This window comes from Ammospiza caudacuta, chromosome 5, assembly GCF_027887145.1.
Source record: "Ammospiza caudacuta isolate bAmmCau1 chromosome 5, bAmmCau1.pri, whole genome shotgun sequence".
NCBI lineage: Eukaryota > Metazoa > Chordata > Aves > Passeriformes > Passerellidae > Ammospiza > Ammospiza caudacuta.
In genome coordinates, this window is record NC_080597.1 from 10,149,606 (window position 1) to 10,155,605 (window position 6,000).

The window sequence follows — 6,000 nt, forward strand, 5'->3', positions numbered from 1 at the left end:
TGTACCAGCTCCTTCACACTCCTGAGCAGCAGTTAATGGCTGGACTCCATGGTCTTAGAGGTATTTTCCTGCCTAAACGATTCCATGTCTCCATGTTCTGAAATAAAATAGATATGAAGAACAGCTAATGTGGCTTTCCAAAAAAGTATTGTAGCAATTATTCCCACTCTACTCTCTATGTAGTCTCTTAAGGAGTTTTTAAACATAAAAGTATATTTTCAGCCATCAAAGGAAATTGTTCATCCTAAAGAGGTCCTTTAACTATTCAACCCTTCTGTCTGATACTGTCATCCATACCAAATGATGGAGAGCTAACTAACCAAAATTAGATTCTCTTCTAATGCTCTGAGTCTCACTGCTGTGATGTAAAAGGTGCATGTTATTTGATACAGCCACAAAATCCTACTGACCACTGTAAATCACTAAAAGCACCTCCACTATTTTGTGCTGTGTGCTGCTGAGTGGATTTAAAAGAGTGTCCTGCCCATTTCAACCATCAAATCTATACAGTCTGTTCTCTGTGCCATTGCAACCTGGCAGGATTAACAAAAGAAACATAAATTCCATCACTGTGATGAAACAATGCCATCAGTATACTAAAGGCTCTGTGTTTCCAGTGGTAAAGTAAGAAAATAATATCTTTTTAACCTTTAGAATAATCAAATATTTCATAGAAGCAGACCACTGTGAGAAATTCTATTCTACCCTATTCTATTCTGCTCTAGTTAAAATGATAGCTAAATATCAAGGATAATGAACTCCATCTGCATATTTTCAAAAAGAATGATGAAATTTAGTATTTATAAAATAAGGTTTCATTAATATATTTCCTAATATACATAAAATACATTAAATCATGGCCTGGGGAGATTTTCCAGGATATTTCATCCACTTCACTAAGGACTTTGGAAACAGACATACAGATATGAGTTGGTTTGAAAGCCTCTGTCTATTTAAATTTTAGTTTACCATTGCTAAGAGCATATCTCTTTAAAAAGCAAGGACTTGCTATAAAGAAAACCAAGGACAAAACCCCTAACACCCCAACAGAAACAACAAAAGCCCCAAACCAACCAAAACCAAGACCAAAAACAAGATTCTGCAGAGTTTCAAAAGGTTTCTTCTGGCTTTCTGCAAGCATTTATTATTTTAGTTTGAAGTGTGCAGGAAATAACAGATCTTTCAGGGTAAAATGTTGGCGAATATTATGCTTAGAAAATCTGATTCTGCTGCCAGGTGCACATGCTGCCTCAGCTTCATCTAGATGCTCACTTTCAGAGATTTTTCAAATGGCATTTTTCCAGTCCTTTGCTCTCTAGGCACAGCTATTTCATCTGTTTCTGAGATACTACTGTTTTCTCTATAGTTATACCTCATTTTTACCAGCCATGCTCTTCAGATGATTTTAAATATTCTTTCCAGTATCTGCACAAATAGAAAAGAACTGGAAAGGGTAGGAACTGACTGATGTTTCAGAGATAATTTTTCTTTCCAATAGAGAAATGGATATGAAAGAAAAAAAAAAGATTCCATATTGTATGAAGTGAATTTTCAAGTAAAAGTCATAAATGTTCCTTGCATATGGGTCCAGAGGGTTGGGAGCTGAACATCTGAGGGTTTTCAAAAGTACTGAAATACTGAGCACAGTTTTTAAAATCTCCTATTTGCAGCAGTACTAAGTGAAAACTCTCACTAGCTGCATATAATTAGAAGGCGTTTGCTCATGAGTCTAAAATTACTTCAGACTGATTAAGAGATAATCCATTACAAGACACAGCAGCGAGGTCTAGCAGTGTCTCTCAGAAATCAATCACTTACATTCAATCTCTATTTCAGAGGTAATGCCAGAGGCATTGGGTCTCACCAAAGCCTCAGAGATGTTTAAATGGTGAGTCAAAATGAGATTATGTGTTGAAGGATAGAACACTGCTCAGTCACCATCTTTTACTCTTTTATGAGTGACTAATGTGATTTAATTATTGTATTTGACGGATAGTGGTGCTACCAGATTCACAGTGCCATACCAAGCTGTTAATTCCAGTATGCCTAAGGCTACTGGGTTAAATTTCAGAAGCACAGATATTATAGTTTTTTGGGAGGGTGGAGTGGCAGGGAGAGAAGTCCTAGAAGGCCCTATTATCTCCCAGTCCTTTTCCATAGAGAGTGCTCTTCAAAGTAGTGACAAACTCTCCACTACCCCTCTACTCTGAACTTCTACTTGCCTGACTTGAGACATCTCTGAATGCTCACAAGTTCAGAGCACTCACAAATGAAACCAAAATCCCCAAGATTGAACAGCTGAGTGAACAGCTGAGCCTCCAGAGTAGAATGAGTTATCTCCTGTATTGAGAAAATTCACATCTCCTCTGTTGAGAAATTTCACGTGGAACAGGCATCAAACTTACTGAATTTTGTCTTTACCTTTGTGGTCCGTAATTTTTGCCTCATAGAAGTGCTACAAGTTTAATTCATGTTTATTAAAGACAACATAAAGAGACAAATACAGGAAACCCGTGTTGATGTTAGTTCTCTTTTCTTTAGCACAAGATTAATGAAATGTCTAGTGAATAATATTCTTGGCTAACAGAAAGATTGAGATGTTTGGTTGATTATTTATGGTATTTTGCCTCAACCAAAGATAATTACACTCTTGCCTTGGATGTTTAGCTCCTAATGTTCTCCTTTCCTAGCAAATGAGAACACAAAAGACCTGGAAAGTACTACTACTGGATAATTTCCCATGTCCAGTAAGAAGTTCTGCCTTCCTCAAGATTTTGAGGATTACAGAATCTCTATCCCTGTTAAAAGAAAGTAAATATTATTTTCCTTTTCAAAGTAGCTTCTACCCTTTCTTATAAAGGTCTAATTGTGGTAAGAAAAACATCAAAAATTCAGTTTTCTAAGAGCTAAGAGAGAAAAAATACTGGTGGAGACAACTTGCAGAAAATCAAGATCAAGTGTGCTTATGACTATTTGTTTATTTAGATTACATCATAATCCACAGGAGGAATGCCTCTGTGTTAAGTGCTGCTATGTGCACCTTTGAGTTAATATAAATACAAGAACAGTCAAGCAGATCATTCCAAGAGCCCAGTGATTTACATGGATAATGACTTGGCTTCCCCTAAGTATATGTTGGATTATAAGGGCAGTGCCTAATTTTTACATATCCTGACATCTAGTGGAATTTATTGCTCCTAGCAGAATATCTGTGCTCGTTTTTATCTCCAGTGACTGGCAAAAATGGAGAAAGTTAAGTATTCTGTTCTTGGATACAATTATCAAATTCTCACCTGGAGAACTGCAAAAACAGCGGACTAGATAAAATGTGAAAAGAGAAGAATTTGGCCCAAGCCCTGCTCCTTTCAGAGACATGCCCACAAAGACAGCTGAAAAGGGATACAAGGCCCCTCATCTGGTTTCTGGTTTTAAACTGGAAATAATTTCTAGTGACAGACATAGAATAATCCCAGCAACTTTGATAGATTGTCTCAAAAGGTATTTGAGCCTGCATTTGGCCTGTGTACCTTAATAGCTTGCCATTAATTAGCAAGCTGAGGGGGGCCTTGTTTTCATCCCTATTCCATGCCTTTCACAGAATCACAGAATCATCAGGGTTGCAAGAGACCCTTAAGATCATCCAGTTCAACCATCAACCCACCATATCCATCCCTAAATGCATCCTCAAGTGCCACATCCAGATGCCTCTTGAACACTTCCAGCGACAGTGACCCTAACGCCTCTCTGTGCAACTTATTCCAGTGCCTCACCAGTTATTCAGTGACTTTTTTTCCCCCTAATATCTAATTTAAACCTCCCCTGGCACATCTGGAGACCATTTCTTCTCATCCTTCCACTTCAGACATGGCAAAAGACATCAACTCCCAACTCAATACAACATCCTTTCAGAAAGCAACAAGGTCCCTGCTGAGCCTCCTCTTCTCCAGACCAAACAACCTCATTCACCTGGAATAATTAAAACTTTGATGGACAGAAGACAGGAAGAGACTCTGAGTCCATGGCAAAATGGAATATAGGGGAACATCTGGAGTATAGAGCCCTGTTTCCTGTCACAAGCTGGTTAGGCTATCAATCAAGGCTTGATAGGTATTCCTGCTATTCCTGTTTTAAATACATTCCAGAACATGGTTTTGTTTCCTTGTTGTGTTTTGTTTTGTTTGCTTTGGGTTTTCCTGTGTTTTGCTTTAACCTCGTGACAGTATTGCATTTAGTTTAAGCTTCTGATCTCTATTTCTGTGATGTGAGCAAGTCAAAACCTTTTAGTGTCTCTTTAGAAAGAAGGATCTGGTTGTTCCTTTTCATGCACCAACTTCAGTTTTAAATATATATTCCTTGAATATAAGTATTCTACAAGAAAGGACAGATATAGTGCCATCATGATTTGTTCAGCACCTTTTTATATCTCTCTGTCTAATGGTATGCTTTGTCTGGTACTTAAAAAAATAATTTAAAGAGTATGTGAATTTTAATGGCTTTATCACACTGGTATCATATGGAAGTATTTATTAGTTTATATAAATGCATCACGTCACAACTTGTACTAATTATTAATCCAGGTCTTGAAGTAATTCAGCTTCCCCTGACTGGTTTTCTGCTTTACATTGGTGATATATCTCTCATTTTCATCTTTTCAGCACAGTCAGTTTCATTTCTGCATTTACACTGGATTGTTGACGAGAAATATATTATTTTTGACCAGAAATAGGGGTTTTTCTCATAATCTGCATAAGTGCTATACCTCAGTTCTCAATGAAAACCTCAGTCTGCTGACTCAGGATACCAAGCCATCACTGGCACAGTGCTGTGGGTGGTGGTAAAGAGGTGCTGCTAGGCAGTAATAATAGCTGAGTAATAATAGTTTATTAATAATAATAGCACAGTGCTTGAGCAGGAGGGGCAGGTGAGGGACTATGCAAAGATTATATTCCCCTAGGACAGTACTTCTGTACATGGGTGAGAACACAAAGGAGAGAAAAGTTTAGTTGGAGTCTTCTGTGTACCAAGCCTGGGAAGCTGGGTTATCACAAAGGGCCAAATAAATATTATCAGGCTGATAACACACCATAGGGAGGAGGAACACAGCACTATGAGGGGGGTTCTGAGGCTCTTCAGGTAAGTCCTGGTGAATTTTTCATCCTGTCCTATGGTCCATTGTCAGGAAAATCCACAAATTCCAGAGGTTTATGTCCAAAAAGGAGACAGAGGAGTCCTGCAATTTTATTTTAATAAAGGGAGAGTCCACCAGGGCACACAGCCATGGGATTTGCTCTCTTGAGGTTTCCCAGGGCACAGCCTCCTTTTATCTAAACTCCCAGCCACATGTTGTCCTCTTCCTCTCCTCACTGTACAGGGAAGGTACAGCCTTCCAGAACCGCCTACCACATATTCCCCCTTGAACTCACTATTTTACCCAAAAGTTCAGAAACTCAGGCTTGAACAGACCCTTGTCTGTTCCAGGAGCCAAGCTGTGTGGGCTCTGCAGCAAACCTGCCCTAAGTCAGGAGGGACATTAAACCCCATTTCAAAGATGTGAACACCCATCCCCTCACCCATCAAGTTGTTTTAAGGAGCTTTCCTCTCACCCTGGAGAAAGACAAATGCTGTGACACTAAAAAGTAAATAGGAGGAGGGCTCAGTGGCTTGGGAGAGATGTGCCAAAGAGCTGTGCCCCCTTGGACATTTCTTAAAGCACAGCCATGTGTAGTCCTCCCAGACTACCACTGTGTTAACAGTCTGGGACAAAGTTCTGGAAAGGGTCAGGCATTGCTACTTCCCACAGGAAATACAGGATCACAGGGACCATGGTTGTGACTCTGAAAAGTCACTGCAGGGAGTTTTAAAAAATACTTAGAAGACCTTTGGATGCAGGGATGGATTACAGAGATGGGTGCTACTATGCCTGGCCTCTTGCAGGCCTCTGACACCCCCATTCTGCTCTGGTGTGAAAAACGCCAATCACTTGTTGTTTTTTTTTTTAAT